At 40.1% G+C, this 24,191-nt stretch overlaps 1 protein-coding gene and 1 pseudogene across 1 annotated transcript in view; both read right to left on the bottom strand.

The window, feature by feature from the left end:
* Nucleotides 1-24,191, bottom strand: part of KCNB2 (potassium voltage-gated channel subfamily B member 2) — a 381,621-nt gene that overhangs the window by 196,889 nt on the left and 160,541 nt on the right. The window lies entirely within an intron of this gene.
* Nucleotides 9,435-9,592, bottom strand: LOC123645262 (annotated as a pseudogene).

Raw genomic sequence — 24,191 nt, forward strand, 5'->3', positions numbered from 1 at the left:
ATTATACTACAAATTGTTATTTACCTGAAATTCAGATTTGCTGGGCATCCTGTATTTTATTTGGCAATCCTAGGCAGATATGATGATTCATATTCTACTTTCCATACTATGGAAATGAAATGGCCAGAAAAGAAATCAAACAGAGGTTTGTCTTAAAAGAGCTGGACTCCACCAATTAAGGCATTATCCTTCCTCCAACACTCAGCTTCAAAGTCTTATGGCATATTTGGCTTGCTTTCTTTGTCTTCACTTTGATTTAGGTTTTTCCAAAATGATACATTCACTGTTCTTCATCTCTAAGCCAAGACACACATTAAATGGAGAAATAGCTGTACAACTGGCATTGAAATATTAATTTGTTTAAAGATTGATTTTCCTATCCATAACCACTCACTCATATTTAATTTACGGAACTGCAGGTGCACAAGGAAAATACAAAGCAGACAGTGACACGTGATATCCTCAAGTAAGATTATGAAATACGGCCATAACACCGTGACAAGACAGCAGAGCAAGGAACAGGGGAGAAGGTTAATTGGGAGCAGAAAGTGAGAAGCTTCAACTCATCCTGGAACAGTGCTCAGAACCTGAATAAAGGAAGGAGGAAAGGAGTGTTACTTCCCAGGCACAAGGTGCGGGCACTGTTATCAAACAGCTGGTGAGGAGTTACTCCAAATCTGCCCAAGCAAATCGATAAGGAAGTGACCATGGTAGAAATACATGCACATAGAGGACCTGCAATTTAACCAGTCATAGCTAAGCCTCTTGCCTCTTCAGATCATTGCCAGTGAGAGATACCTGGTTTAGAATGGTTCACGATCAAATGTCCTAGGGTGGGCTTGGGAAATTTCTTGGTTCTTCAAAAGAGTACTTGTCCAACGGACTTTTGGATTGGAAAACAGGACCACAATGCAAGGCCTTTTGCATTTTGGGCCCCTGGATTGTAAGGATGGCGGAAGCGGCCGCATCCAGTGTCTGAAGCTCAGTGTGTGTCCCAGGCACTAATTAGTGGGTAGAAGAGGGACTGGTGCCAGCAAGCTGAGTTGGCTACCAAAGCAACAACAGAACCCCTTGGGTTGCCTAAGAGCTGAAGCACAGAGCACCCGAGTGCTTAGTGCTCCAGGGAGACTATGACGACAACCACTTACTGTGAAGTCTGAGTTTTGTAAAGGGATGGTTTTTATAGTGGACACTGATGAAATAAGTATGGTCAATTCATTTGGGACAATGGGGCTTGGTTTTTGCACGAATATTAAGACTTCTCGTTTCTTTAGTTCTAGTGTTACCCCATTCTAAATGAACACCTCATGCAAAGCATGCTCTCAGCATGCACTAACACAATCATTCTGAAGCTCCACTTACAGCAAGGTGCAGAGGGTGAATAATTGAAGAGGAATTTCACTTCCGTGCATCTCCCTGTCCAATTGCCAATTTAATTAACTAATCATTTCATAATAAAACCGTATAAAAAGCAAAAATCCCAAATTACTAAACACATTCAAATCAAATGCTTTTCAGCCCTCTCAGGGAAATGTTAATTCTCCATGCACGGATATGTGCTGTTTATAATATCACTAATGTCAAAAGGAAAAATAAAGTTGGTTGTTTTCAGCACTTTGGGAAGTTGAAATGTGAAGTGACTGGTGAGAAAAAGATGGAGGTCTCTCTAATGGATAAGGTTTTCTAGACACTGGACTAGGAGGGTGTGAACAGGACTTGGCATATGTAAAATACTTGGCATTCTTCACGGTAGGTAAATAAGCTTCTTGGATTTGTTAATTAATAATATTTAATGTAGCTGACTTTGTCAACAGATACCGAGGCATGTTTATTTTAATTTAACTTCCTAACTTTTCTGAAACAACAGAGATCTTCTTGGAGTGTAAGTGTCTAGAACAAGGTCTATTTTAACTTGCATATGCTTAGAATCATTTTGTCCACTTAGTCAATCAGCATCGACTGTGTATCAAGAACTGTGCCAGGGTGAGCAGAAAGATATGAAGATCCTGGATTTACAGAGCTTACAGACATCGATGCAATCACCCCATAAGCTGCAACTTTGACAAGTACTACAGAGAAGGGACTTGCTGAAAACTAGGAAGATGTTGGCAAGGCAGAGCGGGCAGTAAGCATTCTGAGCAGAGGGCCCAGCACAGGCAAAGACCCTGGGCTAGAGGGGAAGACTGCACATTACAGGGAAGGAGAAAAGGCCCTGGGGCCAGGACAGAGAGGACACTAGGAGCAGGAGGTAGGCAGCAGGTCCTGCAGGCTTCGTGGGGATTAGTTTTAATTACATAAGCAATGAGAAGCCACCCAAGCATGGGAAGAAGAGGCTTGGCAGGTCAGATTTACAGTTTTGAAGACCATTCTGCCTGTAGAGTGGAGAGCACACTGGAAGGGCGGCAGGAATGGATGCAGGCAGGCTGGTGAGGTGGGGAATGCTGCCGTCGTGGCAGCCACTAGGGTGGCTCAGACAGATGATGGTGGTAGAGAAGGCTCATTCAGATCTGAGGAGCACTGAGGAGGCAGATGGACAGGATCTAGTGATAGATTTCATAGAATTGACAAGTGGAGCTTCAAGGAGGATCCCAGGGTCTTCAGCTGGTACAGCTGTGAGGATCAGGGTGCTCGTCACTAAGACAGCAAACCCTGGAAATGGTCCAAGTGTGGACTCCCAATGGAGAAGAGAGTGCACTTGGTCTCGGATAGCTTGCCCTTGGGAAATCCAGAGGAATCTGTTCCATTGATGGCTGTATATTCAGGTCTGGAGCTCAGAGAAGGACCACAGAAGACATTGGTTCAAGTTTCTATTGTCCAGGTATGTCAGAGAGGAAGGTGAATGGTTGCTTTGTGGGACAGGAGCCAGTAGAACAGGGGACTTTAAGCCACATGATCGATTACGGACCCAGCTGTGCCACATGCAGACTCAGTGTCTTCGTTTGTTAAATAACGATGATGTTGCAGGGTGGAGTCTAAGTAAGATGATTTCATGTGTATGAAGATACACAGGACTATAAAGTCCTGCACCAAGGATGAATGGCTCTATACTGACCGTTGAGCCAGTGTTACCTTTCCATTCCTTCTGCCTCTGACATCTTATTTCTCCTTTTGTTTCTGACATTAACCCCATCCATGACCTTATTCTCACCTTCTTTTAGGTAGCAGAAACATAACAATATTGAGGACCTATCATTTGCCAGATTCCACGTTAGAGAGTAAGAACACAGCTGGGACAAAGAGAAAAGGTCCTTACCCTCACCCACATGGTGCTTCTCTATTAAAGGAGGAAAGACCATATTGAACTCATTCCCACATTATAACCATTCAGCACAGTTCACCAGCAAAGATCATAACCCCCAGGTTACGTACTATAGCCCAGGCTTGAGAGAGACCCAGTGAAGAAATGCTAAAATGAGGGTCATAGAAATAGCAGTATACACACCAGAGGCAGTGTGAACCAGGAACAGGATAAAAGATTTAAGGTCGGATGATATTTCAGTTTCAATTTTAAAGTTCCATTTCTTTCAGTGTATCTCTAATGTATGCATAGCCTTACTAGGAGATAATGACAAAGTCTAAATTTGGGTCCTTTGTGAATTTGAGACCAAGGTCAAATGGAACTTCTTCATCTCTCTCTTTACCTTCTGTAAAAGGCCCTGCTCAACTAATTTTACTGTATCTACATAATAAAAAACAAGATGTGAAGACTTAAAAGACATAGGAAAATTCTTCAGAAAATTTATAATCCAAGTATTTGGAAAAGCATGACACATTTATAATGAAAAGTATTTAGGTTAGCTGATGCTCTATACCATCTAGGGTGGATCATATAATACACTGTTGAGATCAGGTACCCTGGCATGGAGTAGGTGCAGAATAAATGTAAGCTAAATGACTAAACCCAACCTATGCTCACTTACTCACTTCCCTAATTTTTATCAAGCGTGTACTATGGGCCAATCATTATGCTGGGCCCTGGGGGTGCCAAGATGAAGGGGTCCCATGACTGAGTGGGAAAGAGAGAATAGAAACAGTTAAGTACAATGCAGTGTGATGAAAGCTACAAGGATGAGTACCACGAGGAAACAAATACGACCACAACAGTGTTTGGGGACAGTTAGAAAAAGTTTTGGAAGGAGATGAACTTGCCCATGAAAGGCTTCTGAAAGGAAGATTCCTTTTGAAGATGAGTTTAAAGAAGTTGAAGAAGACACACTCTGATGAAAATTAAGAGAAACCATTGTCAGGTGAAGAATTATAGTAAAACAGTACGGATTAAGATCCAGGGAGGTTTTCTCCATAACAGATGAGGAAACAGAAAGAAGGATAAATGCCATCCACACCTGACAGCTATCTCTTGCTCTTTGACATCTCTCAACTGAGTCTCAGTAACTGGTTAGCTAATGTGTCTCCTTCCAAGCACCATGGCAGTGGTGTACCTTGAGAGATCGGGACTTACTCATGTCTGGAGGTTCAACAGCTAACAACTACCTCTGAAGAAGAAGGTAGCATAAACATATAATGAAAACAATATATGGCTGCGAACATAGTGTGTCAAAGTCAGACTGGAATGTGCAGGAAGATGAAATGAATGATTAGCTCAGCCTTGGTCATTAACTGCTTTGGACTCCATTTTTCTTAGATGTCAAGGACCTCCATCTTGAAAGTTCAGAGCCGCTGAATATTTTCTTCAGAATACAGACTGGAAAAACTGGCTATCTTAGTGATATGTTTTTTTCCCTGTTATATTTTCTAATAAAATTCATTTTCCTAGGGTTTTCCTTTTGTTTTTTGGCTCCTTGTTTTTCAATTAGAATCCATTTTTCCTTCTTTTCTTTCTTTCTCTCTCTCTTTTTAAGTCACTAACGTACTACAAATGCCAGCTGCCACTGCCCACTCACAATTCCTCCTTGGTAGACTATCACTGAACAGAACAAGAGAGGAAAGTGTTGAACTTTCAAGCACAAAAGCTCCTTTCTGCTTTTCAATTAAAATGAAATCTGTAGGAAGACACTTATAATGACTTAGGCAGATAGAAATTCAGGAGCAATTTAGATTTCTTTTAAGAAAATATATTTTGATGGGAAGAACCCCAGCCACTTGGTAAACCAAACTAGTAAGTGTTTAGTTGCTAAATAAATGTATTTAGTAATAAATACAACAACATATTTTCAGTAGAAGAGATCTAAGGTGAGAGGAATGTCATTATCTTCTATATTTTAGAAGACACACAAATTAGATGGCTTTATGCCTGGCATCCCCAAGAAAATTGAGTTTCAGGGACTAGGAGAGCAGAGCCATGTCTTCCCAGTGCTTCTGTTGTTTTCACAAGAACATCAAGATTTATTTGGAGCTGAGTTGTTCCTTATGGATGTGGCTGATACCATGGGTTATGCAGAGCTCAAGGGTAAAATAAAAAAAGAGTCCAAAACAGTGATTAGAGGGAATAGTCCAATTATTCCCTAATGTTAGACATTTTTCTAGGTTTAACTTATCAGCAACGAAAATGAACATCTCATGTCTCATATTACTACTATTCTCCATAATCCTTATCTTAACATTTGAGGTAAGTATTCAGATCTACTGAAAGGCAGGGAAAAAACTCAATTATGACCTAGCCAATTTATTCCCTTAGTATTTCTGAGCCTCAGTTTTCTTATATGAAAAAAGTGTGGGGGAGGAACCCCACAACAACACTCACCTTATAGATTTGTTGTCATAATGAATAATTTATTAAACATTAGAACGCTGAATCCCATAAACTATAGTATATGCAAAGCTTTGACCATCAACTGTGGCTTATAATAAGCATTCAGTTAGTGATAGCTCTTGTTATATTACATTGCAGAAGAAAATCTCATTGTCCAACTAAAGGTTGGGCCAGTCCCTGGAGGAGCTTGGCCTTCTGGGTTAAGCCACAAGGCCAACTGTTTCCAAAGCAAAATGCATATCATAGGATAAAAGAGGGTAAGAACTTGCCAATGAAATAGGGACCTGCGAGTAAAACACTACTGCCCATTCCACCAACAAGACCAGCCTGATGTGACACTTGGCTTGTCCTTAAAAATGTGCTCCTTCTCTTCCTTCTCCTTCTCCCCTACCCCTTCCCCCTTTGCCTTTCCTTTCTATATTGAGCTTGCTTATGTGAGTTCACAGAATGAAACATGTATTATGAATTATTTGCTTTTCCTTTTATGGGTAGTAGTCATCATTAAATGAAGGCAAATTAAAAGGACATTTGAACACACATGTAGCATAATATAAGTAACACATTAAATAAATAATCAATTAGGACAAAAAGCAAGTTAATTAGTTTCTTAAATGATGCGTTCAGAAACACAAGGTTTGGCCTTTGCACATGTTGTGCCCTCCATCAGGAACCCTGCACACCATCCTTATCTTCGCCTGACTAGTGCCTATTCATCCTTCAGGTTGCATCATAACTATAATATTATTTCCTCTAAAAGGCCTCCTGTGACTTTTGAAGAATGAGCAAGGGTTTCCCTCCTGTATGTTCTTGTGCATCCTTTAGCATAGACCTTGTTAAACATTACTGAAGTTGCCAGTTTACATATCTGACTCTTCAGTGTGAATGTACAGGTCACAAGGGGAGAGAGGAGGAGCCTGGACCTTGTAGGGGACCTGGCACATGCAGGCGACGTGGAAGTCATCAGTGCAGTTTACAAATATTCCTGGCTTGTTGCCTCCTGGGTACAGGACAGGATTGTACTTCCTGCCCCTCCCATGGTTGTGTCCAGCTGTGCAGACTGCTCTGGTCAACTGGTTTTATGTGGAAGTGAAAGGTACCACTTTGGGGTCACAGCAATCAATTGTCAGCACAAGACCCTACACAGCTCTCTTTCCTCTGCCATGAGGATCTGCAGCTTCCCAGATCATGGCTGCTGCATCAGTCTGGATCCTACAGTGAGGATGATGCTGAGCAGAGCCCTTCATTGACCCGCGATGGACATAAAAGCACTGAGATTTTGGCACTGTTTGCTATTAGCATAACTCAGCCCATCTGGATACATGAAGTCCATAATATTGACAAATGAATAAAGAAGAAATAGCACTCTGATCTCTCTATTTGCTTAAATAGTCTTGAGAGGTCTTCCAATCCATTGTCTCTCGTTCAGGAAAGCCCATATTTTAAGTTTAGTTTCTTCTTAAAATCTCTACAGATGACCAGAAGTACATTTGGATGTTTAATAATGTCTTGGTTAGGAACTCTTCTTTGTATCTAACTGGGGAGGTGGCATAATACAGTGTCCCTGACCATACTGAAGGGTCCTCTGTGGTCTCATGCTATTGAGTCTGATACCTTGAGGCCAGACCATTGGTAGCTCAGTATGAGGCCAAACGTCACCATTACTGTGGTGGTGGTGGGGCCCACTGCTCTTCCCATTCACTTTTCCATTAGTTTTTGCTCTTCTGCAATACACACACACACACACACACACACACACACACACACACACACACAGGCACATGCGCGCTCTTCTTTCACTACAGTTCAAACTATGCAGAACCTGCACCATAACTAAGGCCATATTCCCCATATCAGTTCATTATTGGCTATCATTAGTGTCTTTAGATGAATCATTTATAATTTTCACATACTGGTTTCCTATTTGGGGATTACTATATGATTTGGAAGAGAGAATGCATGAGAAACAAAGTAGAATTGTAAAGTATTAGCCACATCCTGTGGCATGTGATTTGAAGGGGACCAGAAGGCAAAACGAACCTTAAATTGCCAACATTCCTTTGTGCCAGTGTCTCTGAGAGGCCTTTATAAAGTTTAAATAAATCACTTGTGGATGGATTAAAAAGAAATCATTACTGACCTAAAATATCTGCCAGTTAATATGTTCCTGAGAGCACTGGCACACAGGACAAAAATGTTTTGATGGATGGAGGGGACAGGGAAGTGCAGACCGAAGGCCATGAACACCCAGGGTGTGGGTTGCTGAAAGGGCAGGAGGAGACAAATAGCTTCTGCTTTATGCCTTCGTGCAGGGTCAATGCAGATGTTCCCCACAGCTGAACAACCATCTGCCTCTCAGAGGCATCTTTGGAAGAAACATCTGTCCGTTCTGGGTACATAGTAACTTACTGAGTGGTTTCCATTATCATCAAACAGATAACCTTTAAGAAGGTTAACCGAATTTCACACAATTAGAAAATCTGTTTTGGGACTCTTCTTTTATCTTTACTCCATGCCAATGAAAATTTTAAATTTTTCTGTATTACAGTGAAAGTGATACAGACAGACTAGGGAGATTTTTCTTTTACTTTTTTTTTCCTTCCTGGAGAAAAAAAATTTTTTTTCCTATTCTGCTCTTCCAGACATATTTAACCAGAGGGGTTAAGCTAGAACTGCTGGCCACTTGATGAAAATATGTAAAGGGGCAGTAAATAATGTCAGTGTTCAGAGAGCACAATATTATCAAAAAGTAAACGAGGTGTCACTTTTTTCAGTGCCTGCCATTTTTTATTGGCCGCTCCTTAACAACCTGGCAGGGTTGTTAGCCAAGTTACATGTTAGGCTACTGATGTCCACGAGGTAGAAAGGGGATCCTGGGAGGGAGTTTGATTTCTAACATCTATCTCTTAGTCACTAAGGCTGTAGATAAAAATAGGATAGGGATAAGAATAACTTTATGCCAGATTCTCATTCTTTAAACTGTGTCAGGCTTTGGAAACACATTGCTCCCATTATTATGAAGAAATACAGGCAAAAAGACACCATTATGAGGTCCAAAGGTGGGAACTAGGAAAAGCATTTAACCACATGTTTCTGATATCAAACAAGTCTGCACTTGCTTCCTGGCTGGGGGACCTAGGGAAGGGCAGACTAATGAAGATTCTGAAATCAAAGACTGAGAAGTAATCACTCTTTCCACTATTAAAGGGCAAAATGTCTGAATAATTAACACTGGTGCAAAAAAGCTTGCAGGGAGATTTGAGGCTTGTTCCAACCCTTGATGAGAAAAGCATTAACTCTAAGATAATGCACCAGAAGATGGCATTCTCTGAAATCAATGGCAACTTTCAGCCCATACGCAACTATTGATTCTTTATTGTACTGGGATAAGTCATTTTAGATGATCTCAGCATATTAGAACAAAATTGTAGATTCACCTCCACGAGCACTTAGCTGTTTCTCCTACAATTGCACTGCTGAAATAATGTCCTTTCCAAAGAAAGAAGAAACTAAGCCAAATAAATAACAAAAATTCCACTTTTCAGACAAAGCCAAGTTTCTTCTTACCATCTGTGCTGGAAATCTTTCCTTTGCTCCCCAGGTATATTTCCCCCTTCCCCATCTTGCCCTGGGCCCTGGAAGGCCCACCTGGGCCTGCAGTGGACCACAGCAGCAGGTGCCCTTGCACTCCAGCTTCCTGTTGGTATTGGCCTGTATTGGCCTGTAGGTGAGAGAGCCTGGTCGCGTAGGCTGTGGAGTCACAGTGGTCTGGCCGCACCCTTCACCCCAGGTCTCATTATTTTTTTTTTTTAGGACGTATTAGATGTTAAACTGATAAGAACATATACTACACTTGACCTTGGCCAAAAGGCCGAGAGAAACGATGCCGCCTCACCCCAGGTCTCAGCTCCTGTCAGGGGCTCTCTCTACACAGTCCTCCGTGTGTCTGGTTCTGATTTCCTCAACTCTTCAGGACTGTGGTGGGGACAGGGCCCTCCTCTCGCCACTTCTTGGGGCTCTCCTCTCCCTGCTCCACCTTTGTACAGAGTCCTTCTCCCCAAACCAAATTTGAGTGTGCTAAGTGATCTGTTTCCTAATGGCTGAGACCCTGATGGCTTATTTCATAGTAGAAGAGTGTATTTCCCAGGCCACATCTTAAAGATTTGGAAAATGGGAGAAAACTCCCCTTCGACCAGGAAAAATGTTAAGCCTTATTCACGTCATATCTTTCTTATTTAGAAGGGATGCCACTTTTCGTTCCTGAGCTCTGAATAACCTCTTTACGGGGTGTAGCATGTTGGTGGGACTTCTACACATGTGGAGATGAACTGCCTCCAAAGCATGTGTGTGCAGGAGTGGGGTTGGGCTCTCTGATACCGTGTAGCTCATATCACTGACATGCCATGGCACCTCTTGATCCACTCTGCGCTCTGTAGAATGGAGATTAACAAAATAAGAACCCAAGCTACCCAGCCAAACTAAAAGCTATGCTTGAAGATCAGTGATCATGTAGCTAAAGGAGAAGGGGAAGAGAAATACAGGGACAACTAGGAGGCTCCTTCAGAATATAAAGGCACTCACCAGCCATTCTTCATCCTCCCTGGGCTCCCAAGAAGAATTTCAATTACAGCCTAAGGAACTTACATTAGAGATTTAAAACAGAGCCACTTTCTGTCTGCAAAGTTTACTATCTTTTAAAACATTAAAGTGGGCTGGTAAGGCAAGTTGTGAAGTTTCTCTCTCAGGATGTCTTTGTGATTTAGTTTCTTACCTCTCTGGGACGGTTTAGTTCTGGCTTCCTCTGAAGACAAAATTTGAGATTAAATGACCTATCAAGGTCCCTTCTTAGCACATAAAGTACTCATCAGAAAGCACAAACTTTTACAAGGTCATGTGCAGAAAGGAGTGTGGTTGGCATTAAACAAAGAAGTGCCGGAGCTGGTGATGGGAAGTAGGAGCACTATAGGCAAGCAGCCCAACGGAGACCCAGCGGGGCAAGGAGCACACGCCCTCCGCAAGCACAGATCCTCGCATAGCGACTGGGCTGTGGGCAGCACAACAGCAAAACACGTTTGTGTCTTGAAATATTCTTTTGATAAATATATGAGTATAAAGCCATGAGATGGTATTGTTATTTTAATAAACCTGTAGCAACTTTGCCCATCACTCTCCTTCAAAGGGGACTTTAGATTATATAAAAATTATAAGCATTTTAAAAATTATGTGTGAAACCATGTTTATTTGCCTAACTCATGGAGTGCTCAGCACAGCACTGTGTACAGATGGAAACAATATGATTCAGGGGATGGTTAAAAAAAAAAAAGCTATAAATCCCTGTTCCTGTATGCATGAGGAAAAAACCTGGCATTGTGACACTAATTGGTAATTTACCTCTCTGGGGAAATGAAATAGCAATCCTGATGCCTGAAGGAGTCACAGTCACCTTAAAGAAAAGGCATTTTATTTAATATGGGGCACTGCGGACTACACTTATTTATTTTTTACCTTTCAAAAAAAATTGTGGTTGGTGGTTTGAAACCCACACTTTGAGCCAAAACCCAGGATGCAATCCATCAACAGATCCATACCAAGTATCAATATTTAGCTATCAGATCAGTGCTAGATATTATTTTTAATCATGGAAACTCAGGACTTTAGCTAGTGAGAGGAGAGAAAGATCAGAGTTTTCCAAAGGGTTTTAAGCTCCCTCACCCTGTGCTGACCAGACACGTGCCCCTTCCCTTCCCAGGTCTGCTGTTGGCTTCTCCTGACTGGGGAGCCCCAGCTCTAGGGATGGGCCTTCTGCCCAGGCCTCTCAGCAACCCCCAAAGGACAGCCCAATCAGGAACTGGGTCCCTGTTTTGTCCCTCCACGTCTGAATCTGCCTGAGTGACCTGCCTAGAAGCTCTAGTCTTGAAGGACTGAGCCTCTTTGCACCCCACTGAGGGAGCTTGGGGAACCATTATCTAAACACCTCACTCCCATGCTCCATATGCCAGACAAACCAACTCTGGTGCCTCCTAAGATCCCTCCTCTCCATTCATCTGGACCTTACATTATCCACAGTCACCCACATTCTCCAGATGCTCTGGTCCACTTGTCTTGGTTGCCTTCCTCCACCATCCAACAAACTCCATTTGAGTGGGTTCTGACCAGCTCCTGAGCTACCCTCTCATTATGCTACACCCAATCTTACAGCAAATTAGAGAAACACATCCAGCACATCCATCTTCATGCACTAGAATAACCTGCCAGTGAGATTTACTTCTTCACAGGTATAGTGTCTCCAAGGTTCTTAACATTCACTTTTCTCCACTAGTGAGACCTAGCATAAATTCCTTCTAACATTATATTTTACTCTGTCTTTACATTCTATCAGAAAAACTGGATTGCATCATGTATGGGAATTCCTTGATGGAGCTGATGGACTGGGGATGGTTCCTACATATAAAATCTAGTGACAGGATGACCAGGTGGGGCTGAGGCAACCTTACAAAGGCTATATGCAACAGAGGGGGCCAGCTAGAGAAACAGGTTCTAGGGATAATGAATCTTCAGCTAAATCACTTTCCTGGAAAACAGCTTGAACTTCAGTCTTTACAAATGATTAGGTAAAGAACACAGTGAGGAACTGAGAAAAGATATCAAAGGGACTCATTCATGTAGAAAGAAAAGGGTCCTTCTGAGCTAACAAAGATTTAAACCACCCTTGGCTTTACGGCCTCCCGCATCTTTATACGGTCTGCCCTCCATACCTACGGGTTCAGTATCTATGGGTTCCTCATCGGTGGATTCAACCAACCCCAGATGGAAAACATTCAGAAGGAAAAAACGATTCAACAATAAAAAATGATACAGATAAAAAACCCAGTGTACAACTATATGCATAGCATTTACATTGTATTAGTTATTATAAGTAATCTAGAGATGATTTAAAGTAAACAGTAGGATGTGGGGAAGTTATATGTAGATATTATGCCATATTATATCAGGGACTTGAACATCCACAGATTTTGGTATTGGTGTGGGGTAGGGAGAGGTGCAGCCAATTCCCACCGATACCAAAGGACAACTGTATTTGGAGTCACTGCTAAATTCCTCTCCTTTAGAGAGATCACTCAAAGAGTAACTGCTGATTTATCTTGAAGTCTACTCTATATTTTTGGGTGCTTGGTAGGACAGTCCTTCTGAAGGCTGAGGTCCTTTCAAGGTCACAGTCCTACCTGTGCCCCAAGTCCAGGATTACTTAGCTGTTTTATAAACACACACACACACACACACACACACACACACACACACCACAACTTTCTCTGATACTGTTTCTGAGAGAGAGAGCTGCAATAGCTATGTCATTTCAGTAACTCCTTTTAGACTACAAAGACAGATCCCTAGCAAAACTTTAGGATCATAATACTACTTATTAGATGATTCGGGGAATTTACCTGTTTTTCTGAACTCCACTTTCCTTATTTATAAAATGGAGACACTAACACAGCTCATTAATGACATCAAATTATGCTAAAAATATTCGATAGACAATGAAGAATGAGCCAAATGTTAGTGGTCATTACTTCCATTCCACTTTGGTAGTGCCCTACAACCTTTATATAAAAGGTTAGTTGCTCAATAAATGTCATTGACTAAATGACTGATAAAGTAATTTGGACCTGAACTCTCTCAATTAACTCTAGTAGCAAAGATCTGTTTTTCACAGTCACTGACATTAGCCAAGAATAGATTTTCGAGCAGTAAGGTTTACATGTGGGATGATCACCCTCTGGAAGCTGTACAATGAGAATTCCAGTGAAACTTTACCTACTCTGTTTAAATTTGCAAGCACAGAATCCAAGGGAATACACTAGTCAGAATGATATTAATAGAATGATGCTTGGAAGTCTACTGTCCAAGAATGACATCCCCTTCCATTCAGTGCTTCCTCCCAATTCACTCACCATTTTCAGGGTTGTTTTCAGGGCGTTCAGTGAGCTCATACTTCTTGTCTCACAACTACCCCCTAAACCATTTTAACTACCTATTACAGTCAGGTTTTTTTTTAGGCTATTCTTTCCTCTTCTCTCCTACCCTGACCGCAGCAGAGAAGTCCCATCCTCAGAGGCTGGAGTTACTGGTGGCCAGCAGCTCTCAGCTGAGACCCTCCCTGGAGATGGTCTGAAGCTGAAGAGAGCCACTTTGCTCAAGATCGCGGGGCAGCCTGTACCCAAGGACTGGTCATGTAGAGGTATAAAGACCCATCCAGTCCTCTTCTCCCCAACTGTTGACAACTGTCAAGGGCTGCCCCAACTCCAGAGCAAGCTAGAGGCATCGGGTGACGTCGCAGGTCAACTTCTTCCCCTGCCCAATCCAGCTCCCCATGCTCCTCTGTGCTCCCCCATAGGTGTTGATCCCAGGGCCACATCCTGATAAGCTACTGTCTGCCAATCTCCATCTCTGAGCAGCTTCCCACGAGCTGGCCCCTTGAGGCCTTTATCCCATGACAGTGGGGAGTGTTTGTAACGTTCTGTGTAAGCTGACAGCTAAGCTCCTGACTCCCAATAGCACCACAACTGAGCTGAGAATCATGCATAAAATGGTGCAGCTAAGAAAAGAAAATGTCTTTAATTGCCAAACCCTCACCACGCTGGCCTTCTGATTAAGCGTTCATTGATATTTACATAAGAGCTCTCAATTGTCGCTCCAGCAAGATGAGAAACAAACCTAAAAGCTTTCTTAATAGAAATGGGATGAGGAAGTGGTCCCTTAATGCTCCTTGTCACTTCAGAGACAGGCCCGGTCACTGAGCTGAAGGGCAGTGCAAGCACAGTGCACAGGAAGCAGATGTGGGCGTGTGCTCTGGGGAATGGATCTCTGGAAACCTACAGGATTCCAGACATTCTACCCTAAAACTCGGTGACCCAGCTACTTCCTGAGTCTCTTCTAAAGCATAACAATAGCTCCACAGCACAACTCCCTGCCAGAGCTGGTATGCTAGGCTGAAAGGACTCCCTTAAACAGAACATAACATTTAAGGGCTCAAGTCCATTATTTTTCTAACGGATTCCTGGCAGAAGCTGGCTTTTGGATTAAATGAACAACCCATCATGGTTCAATTTCTCCACATCGTTTCTTTCCTTCTGAGAGTGGTAGCCTGGGACAGTCAGGGTCTGATGAGGTTAGCCCTCCCTTCCTCTTCCCTGTGCAAGGAGTCCGAGGTTTCTGAAGGGCCACTAGCAAAGTAATTGACTGCATGTCCTATTTTCCAGCCTCCAGGGGACAAAACACAAAGTGAAAACAAAACCAGGCCACATACAGACCATGTTCATAATTTTAGGATACTGACAATAGGAGCAGGTACAGACTCGATAGCGCTGGCACCATCTGAGTGGTATTATTTGAAGAAGCACATTTCTGCCTGTGTTCAGAAACTCCTGTCTGTCTTGGTCTCAGTGGGGAGTTCCCTGGGAGTTGACAAGCTGGAGGGTGGGGAAGACACTGAGTTAGGTGGAAATGAAGGCAATGCTGAGCCAGTTCCTCCACTCTCAAAAGGGAGTTGACACAGAACTTGAACCCAGGAAGTTTAGCTTATGTTTTGAGCAAGTGCATCTGCTGACAACATCATGTTCTGACACAGGGTTAGCATGGGGTTGTGACCTCATTATCAGTGACAAAGGTGAAGATGAAAGTTTGCCTAATGCTTTGTGTTTTGCTAGGTTTTTGTTTTGTTTTGTTTTGTTTTTACCCAAGTTAGGATACTTATTGTAGAAAACTTGGAAAATATACCTAACTGAAAAATTGAAAAGAAGAAAATCAAAATTACCTGTGATCTCACCTTTCAGAAATAATCATTGTTAATACTTTGGATAACATGTAGGATGTTTGTATGTATAGTATTATATATCTATTCTACATGAAAAAGTATTGCTTTGTAAGTTTTTTTCCACTTAATTAATTATCATAAGTACATGTCATTTTAGATGGTTGCATAGTTTTCAATTTTATATGTGTTCCATAAGTTATTTAACCATTTCCCCAACTATTTAGGTGTCTCCCATTTTTCACTGTGATAACCAACCATCTTCATAGCTGAATCTCTGCACATATTAACATATACACGATTATTTCCTTAGGATAAGTTCTTAGAAATAGTTTTGAAAAGGTCCCTTTAATGTTAGTTCTACCTATTCTATCCTATCTTCTTTGCTGGTCAAGGAAGTATGAAAAAATGGAAGGAGAGGAAAGTTAAAAAAAGAAAAAAACGAATCTACAAAAAGGGACAGGTGTTCACTGCGTCTCTGCAGCTGTCAACATGCTGCGGGATGCAAGCCAGTGAGGATGCCAGAGGACGGTGTGCCTAATCCATAACTTGGTCACTCACTAAATGACTTCCGCTACTATGAGATGTGCTTGCTTGTATGTAACTGGTGAATTTCTTAAATGCTAAATGCAAAGAAACAGTTAAAAAACATTTTTAACTGTGTAGCCAACAGTACCTGTTTAATTTTAATTTGAAATATGCTAGAGCAGTGATTCTCAAACCTCACTGTGACTCAGAATCGCCTGGAGGGCTTGTGACTGCCGAGCCCTAGCCCGGAGTTTAGGATATGGAAGGCGGAGGGGGTGCGGGGAGGGGAGGGGGGTTGAGCATCTGTATTTCTGACAATTGCCAGATGACGCTGGTGCTGCTGGGATAAGAATCACACCTTGAAAAACTACAGTTTTAGAGGAACTTATTTAAAGAAACTCCAGTGCATACTTGCTTGTTTTTATTCAAGTATTGCCTCATGTTAGAAAAAAAAATCACTTTTTACATCAATAAATGCTTTTCAAATTACCCTGTTGGCTAAGTTTGAACTTTCTGAAATTGGATTGAATTTTCTGAAACAGTGGGCCCTATTTCTTTCTTGCTTATTTTCTTTTAGAGAGAGGGTCTCACTATGTTGCCCAGGCTGGAGTGCAGTGGCTACTTATGTGATCACAGAGCACTACAGCCTCGAACCATCCTCCTGCCTCAGCCTCCCGAGTAGCTGGGACTACAGGTGCTATGCCACCCATTGTGCCTGGCTACTATTTCTAATGCAAATGCAGTTTCTAGGCGGAGATGATTCCCTAGGTAAAATCTTTGCTGAGTAGGATGTGGGGGGTATTTAGCTGAAAAGTTAGGTACTGAAAAGACATGAATACTATCTAAAGTAAAAGTAAAAATATTAATGATGATAAAAGTTGACATTTACTGAGTGCTTACTATGGGACTTTCACAAACACTTCACAAGTATTCTCTCAATCCATACCGCAATTGTAGGATGCAACTACTATTCCATTTTTTTCCTAAGACAAGGAGGTTGAAGCATATTTTACATGCTACGGAAAGTGAATTCTTTGTTTAGTTATTTGCTGTATCAGTCTGTTTATTTCAGACCTTGACATACCCCAAATAATAGCAAAGGACAACCTAATAAGCTTTAACAATAAGGCAGCAGTGGTGTTTACATTGATTAAATAGTAATTAGCTCAGATCAATACATATGAGTCTTGCATATGAATGACTGGGATAATATGAAGTAGCAGTTGAAGTTTCTTGGGAAGATAACCCCATTTTAGATATATGTGGGAAGGATTTTTTTTTTTAAATCAGATTGATTAATTACATGAAGCCATTATTTTTTGTTTGCTTTTCCCATAGACAGACTGACATATAGAAAAAAATAAACCCTTCTCAGTACAGGGAAACAATAATTGATAAAAAGAAAGGATTTTACTAAAATGAGAAACTTTTAGCACCCCCATGTTTCATAACGGTCCCTAAAAGTTAGCAGAATGATTTTCGCAGAAAACTGGCTCTTATACAATAAAACAGAACCCAAGATCAGGATGGGGCTGTTCCTTGCGATCCCTGCGCTTTCCTGGCTCCTGGTTTTCTCGTGCTGCTCTCACTGTCCATGGGTCCTTCCACTGTATCTTTCCCAAATCCTACTGAACTTGAAGGCTTGGGGTGAATACTCATTCTCCAAGTCAGGGATTCTTAACCTAGAGTCTAGCCACAGACGTGTGCATACACACATCCCACATGAGCGTACACAAACACACACACACACACACACACACACACACACACACACACACACACACACCCCTCCAATAAACCTCACAAACTCTTTGGGATTATATGCATAATGGGAGGTATATTTTTCTGAAGAAAAGTCTGTGGCCTTTATCGGTTTCTCCAAGAAATTCATGTTTTCCTTAATTCCCCAAACTGAAATCATCTCTTCCTTGCGAATTATCCTATCGTTTTATACAACTCTCATGCCACTTAGTATATGTATCCTACTTATTTTTGTTTTATCTCCTTGCTAGATTATAAACCCGTTTAGGGCAGGGTCCATGTTTGATTCATCCTTGGATGCTTGCCCATGCACTTAGTAAAGAAAAAGCCCTTAATAAATATTTACTGAAGGAAGTGAAAAATAAAAGAAGGGAAGAAGGGAGGGAAACTTCAAAAGCCATCAGATTTATCTCCACGTCTCCTGACAAGGTTACACCAAACCACCTCCCATAGATGACTCTGTAAGTGCCAGATACTAAATCACTTTAGAAAAATCACTTTCTCAGTGTGGTCCACTGGCTACAGCCTAAGACCACGATGCGACTCAATCTATATTCTATCCCTGTCATTAATTTGACGTGTCACCTTGTACAGCTAATACTCAATTTGTAAGAAGTCTTGGAAAATAGAAAACAGACAGAAAATATTAAGCAGTTAGGATGAAAAAAATTGCTGGAATGATTTGGCTATGTTAAACAATAACCAAAGTTTTATCAGTGATTCATTCAGGGGTTATGAATACACTGATGTGTCAAAAGTCAGTTCTAGGAAATACATGGGACGAGTTGAATTATCTAAGCACAGATAAATTATGCCAGGAAAAAAAGAGAATATTTGGTAATGTTATTATTTAATTTGCTGATGGCTGTGCCTTTGTCATTTAAAAGAACCTCTTCCTCTGAACACAGATCTTTGAATGAATGAATTAAAGGAGAGTGAAATAGATTAAGAAGGCTCTCACTTTTAAAAATGCTCGTTTTGTCAGATTACTTGACTAATTTTTAAAACTCTGTCATCTTTGATAACATTTACCACCGTATCATAATCGTGAACACAGAAAAATGTGTCACTCCGTAGGTAAACTCTATATTTATTTGAATACCTAGTCCCCACTTTTGGAAGCAGATATTTTATTGTTAAAATAGGAGGAAATTATTGAAGTGAAAAATTTCCGGTGCTGACAGGGTGAAGCTTCTAGGTAGAAGAAACATTAAACATTCTACTTTTATTAAAATGTGAAATTTTTATTTCCTCATTTTCCTCTCAAAATTGGAGGAGAGAAAGAGTGAAGGCAGATGAAGAGAAGTTGATAGTTATTTATAACTAACAATAACTATTTCCATACTTTTGGCACTTACTTTATGCCAAGTACTGTGTTATTTACTTAACATTAATTGTATCATTTAGTTCTCAAAAGATTCTTCTAAACAGGGTATATTATTAACCCATTTTACAGATGAGGAAATGCAGGCTTATAATAGTTTCACTTTATAAAATTTTATAAAGGTTTAGCTTAATACAGTAAATGACTTACAGTTAATTTTGACAAAAATACAGTTGTCCTTGTTTTCAAGGGAAAAATAGCGATCAATTTAAGAGCCTGAAACATAGAGTTCAATAAGTTGAACAAATAAAATATTTATTCTATTATTTATTCATATTAATGAATAATTTACTAATTTAATAGTGATTATTTGAATCAATTGAAGAGCCTGAAACATACAGCTCAGTAAGCTGAGTAAATAAAATATTTATTTTTCCTATTACTTATTTATTTTATTAATATTTTGCTATTTTATTAATTTAATAATAGTAATTTATTATTTAATTAATTAATAGTATTGATTTAATTAATTAACAGTAATTTAACTACTATTAATTTTATTGATTAGAAATTATACTTTTACCTTTTTGATTAGAAAAAGATGACCACACATATGCTATAAAAATTTTTCTTGAAAATAGCCATTATTACTACTTATTGCTTGATCCAACTTGATAATGTAGGTAACATACACTTCATATTTTTTAAAAAAATACATTTGCCAATGGCTCATACTAATGAGTTAGTATCTAACATCCTCTATTTTGTTAGATCTGGTAAGATTTGAAAACCCCTTATTTTTTAATGTCTATGTCTATGTAGAAGTCTCCATCTTCTATAACATTTTTTTTTTTTTTTGAGAAAGAGTCTTGCTCTGTTGCCCAGCTAGAGTACAGTGACATTATCATAGCTCACTGCAACCTCAAACTCCTGGGCTCAAGCGATCCTCTTGCCTCAGCCTCCTGAGTAGCTGGGACTACAGGTATGTGCCACTATGCCTGGCTAATTTTTCTATTTTTAGTAGAGATGGGGTCTCCCTCTTGCTCAGGCTGGTCTTGAACTCCTGACCTCAAGCCATCATCCTGTGTCAGCCTTCCAGAGTGCTAAGATTACAAGCATGAGTCACTGTGCCAGGCCTTCTATAACACTTTGATCAAGATTTGCTATACATATTTTTAAAAAATTGTTGTTATTTAAAAATTGCTGCTACATGATTTGCATGATGGATTTATTTTTGGCCTTGAGAATGATCACTTAAGGCAGGTTTCTCTTTAAAATGCAGGAATATACAGACAGAACAAATTCAAAAAGTACATAAAGCTTTCTGAATACTGAAGAGGCTTCCAGTCAGACAGACAAAAGGAAAAGGATATATTTGTGAGTAAACAGATGTGGCACGTCTCACATGCAAACCTGCTGATTTTACTCTAAAAGTCAGTCTTCTTCCCCGCCACCTCATGCAAAGTAAAGGGCTTTGCATGCCTGCAAGAGGATATTTTAAGGAATGACCTTTGCAGAATAAACAAACAAAAATTAAATTAGGCCTAGAGTACTTCCATATCCTTTAATAGTTCATAATTTAGTTATGATATAATTAATTATTCCTCTTCCTCTCATGAGAACAGCAGATGACATAAAAATGCACAAATTTAATATTGATTTTCTGTTTTCTTTCCCAATGTACATATATCATTTGATCCTCAAGATAAACATTCTATATTATGTTTGGAATAATGGTCAATTTGGTGCATATTTTCCTGTTGTTCGAGAAAGGAAAAAACAGAATGTTGAACTGTAAGCCACAGTACTGTGTTAGAGGGAAACACAGATTTATGATTATTTGTTGATTTTTAGGTAAGGAGGGTTGATATTTCTTGTATACAGGGAATGACAGAAACATGGAACATTCTTTCCTGGTTCTCTCTTTTTCGCTGCTTTTCCTTTTTTCCCCTCTCTGGAGACATCCAGTCCAAACTGGAACCCTGTGACTATTGGGAGAGCAGACATCCACAGATAAGGTCAAACTGGTTAAACTTTAAGTTAGTCCAAGAATGTTTCTGGAATATTATTAACTGCCTATATATTTCTGAGCCTGGGACCAATCTGAGGCCAAATGAGTGACATTTTGTACAGGGAGTTGTTGCTTTTTTTAGAACATAGAGCTTGCCCTCTTCCTGGCTGTGGGGTGGACGTGCAGGTTGACAGACAGTAGGATTTATGCTCCCTGTGTGATACAGTCTCTCAACAAGTCCCTGAGAACCTTGTACAAGGGCACGGGAAGGACAAAGCTTCACATAAACAGGTGTACTCTCAGACACAACAAGAAGCGTCACAGTCGTGCTTTTGCAAAAGGGTCATCCAGACACCAAAGGAGTGGTCTCTACCTTGTGCAAAGAACATAGGTAAATCAGGGGTAAGAAAAGTGCTGTGGGGAGCCCATCCTTCCCAACCACACCCACCTTTGCTATGTAAACTCAGAGACACGCACACCATCCACCATGTCTGACTGTAACTGAAGGTCAAGCAAATGGAAGGAGATAATGCAGAGTACTCAACAGCTCATTTGCTCAAATTAAACAAGGCTGCTGACAATGGTCACCAAAAGAGAGTTGTCAGATGCTAATGATACCACCGTATTATGATAATCACAGTATTCTATTTTTCTCACTATCAAAAGTAAGTTATGTAATTTTATCATTCACGGAAAGCCTTAAAATAAAACAAGGCAAAAAAAAAAAAAAAAAAAACTCACGAGACTCACTTCACCCATAATATTACTAATTGACTTAACATTTTTCAAAGATCCAGACTTTGTTTTTAGTTCACACTTTTGAAAAAAAATCCCGTTAGAAAAGACATTAATTTATTTAAAAATCTAATGAATAATAAAACATTTAATACTAATAACCGCAGATTAGGGGTAATATGGAATACAATCACAGAAATAGAACAGAAAGCCCTTGTACATAATTTGTGAGGTTATGTGTGTGAAATGGGATGACATTATTTGTGGGGGCACTTTGGTGAGTACGAGTGTAGAATTCAAGACCTAAATATCTCTTTATCCTGAAATATAATCTTTAAATGTTGTTGCAATGTTAAATAGAAGATATGGTAGACACTGGAGGGGAAGAACTCTTTCACACTAATTTTTACAAATAATAACAAACTATATTCTTAGGTGGGAAACTGTCCATTCTTCCCACCAACCAAGCATCTCTGGAAGGGAGCAATGTTTCTTAAACTATCTGTGATAGATGATCTACTTCCCCACTCCACCTCCTTCACAGATACTTTTGTAAAATATAATAAAATTAATTAATAGAAAAATGAATATAAAAAACCAAAGATGTACAAAGTATAAGCCCCCAATTTTTATAATTGGATTCAGCAGACCTGGTCAAGCTGCTATATCGTGAACCACTGAGAAACAATTAACTTGAAGTAGCACTGGAATAGAAAGTTAGTGATCTTTAATCATCTCATGTGGAACTATTGAAATTACACAAGAAAAAGGGATAGAAAGGAAATAGAACAGAACATGTAACTATCACTGGAAGGATGATGATATCATGACAATGAAGCTGCCACTTAAGTTTCCTGATGATCAACTTTGGAGAGTCAAGAAATTCCCAGGCTCTCCGTGAGAATCACTGGATTGAGAATTTTGAGGATATCAAATGATTAGTGAGCTGTTGTACTTGTAGCTGCGATGTATAATTAACCTGTGGCACCTGCAGAGGTTGGATATTATTGCGGCAAACAGATTAGCACCTTATGCATGAATAAAAACTACCAATTACGTTCACTCTAATAATTATAAGGCTTACAACTTCTGAGATTTCTGGATCTAACACAGATTATCAACTGGAAGGAGTTTCCCATTGTGCACTGAAATGGCATTAGTTCAGGTATGTAAGATTTTTCTTTTTACGGCAACTTCAGCATTGGCTGTTATAAGAGGATTTAAGCCAACTGGTAAATTTGGCCCCAAATGGTAATATGAGTCCTCATAGTTAGAAGACTTCATTTTTATTCTGCAAGAAAGTTTGATGCTCAAAGAGGCACAGTGATGTCTGCTGCTAGAGATCAAATCAGAGTATTATAGGGAATGACAGGCACTGGGGAAGACAAAGCCTATTTTTTAAAACGTCAAGTTATATAAACACTTAATTCAGAAGGGAAACAGATTAAATGCCTCTTAGCCTGGGGGAGCCGAACCAGCCCATCACATGAAGACAGGCACCAAGTCGGCCTGAAACACAGCTCTATTGATGCAGCAAGTGCAGGGTAGGTGTCTGGCTGCCCACCAGACTCCTTCCATACACTCAGTTGTCATTATTTTCAGGAGGATGGAGCCAGGGGCTTTTGCAAATGTGGAAGTCAACTGCCCTTTTGTGATTTTCAAGTGTGAGGCAAATTATGAGATTCTTCTTTTACCTGGTCCATTAAAAGACACATAAAAGATAGTTCTGCATGCTTCATGGGCATCTGACCTAAAGAAATTATCATAATATCCTTTTATAACTTTAACTTACTAAAGTATAGCTATCATTTGATGACACAATGAAATAAAATGGTCACTGTTTTTGGTGGTAAATTGTTAAAAGTCCTATTAAAATCTGAAATTGGGCACTTCAAGAAATGATAGCCTCTAGCCAACTAGGACTTGGTTACTGTCCTCAAGAACATTCAAGTTTAGTAGGAGTGACAAACCAAGAATTACAGAAAGTGCCAAGTGCTATCAGAGAAGTGGGCATGTCGGGGTGGATCATGTAAAAGGCAGAAAGACTTCTTGGGGAAATGAGGACATTTATTTTGGCTTTATTCCCCTAAAGGAGGGATCCTCAACTAGTCTACAGACACTGAGATGATAGTTGATTTAACTGATGACAGTCAGTAATGACAGCAATTTGCTTCTCGGGAGCAATTTGCTACTCGGGAGCTTCTTGGGAAACAATAATTATCAAATCGTATGGTTGCTCATATTGGGAAGCATTTGACAAGTCCACTTTCATCGGAATCAAGATGTTCCATTCATGTCCATTTCTATACTGCAC

The sequence above is a fragment of the Lemur catta genome, chromosome 9 (genome assembly GCF_020740605.2).
Source record: "Lemur catta isolate mLemCat1 chromosome 9, mLemCat1.pri, whole genome shotgun sequence".
Classification (NCBI taxonomy): Eukaryota; Metazoa; Chordata; class Mammalia; order Primates; family Lemuridae; genus Lemur; species Lemur catta.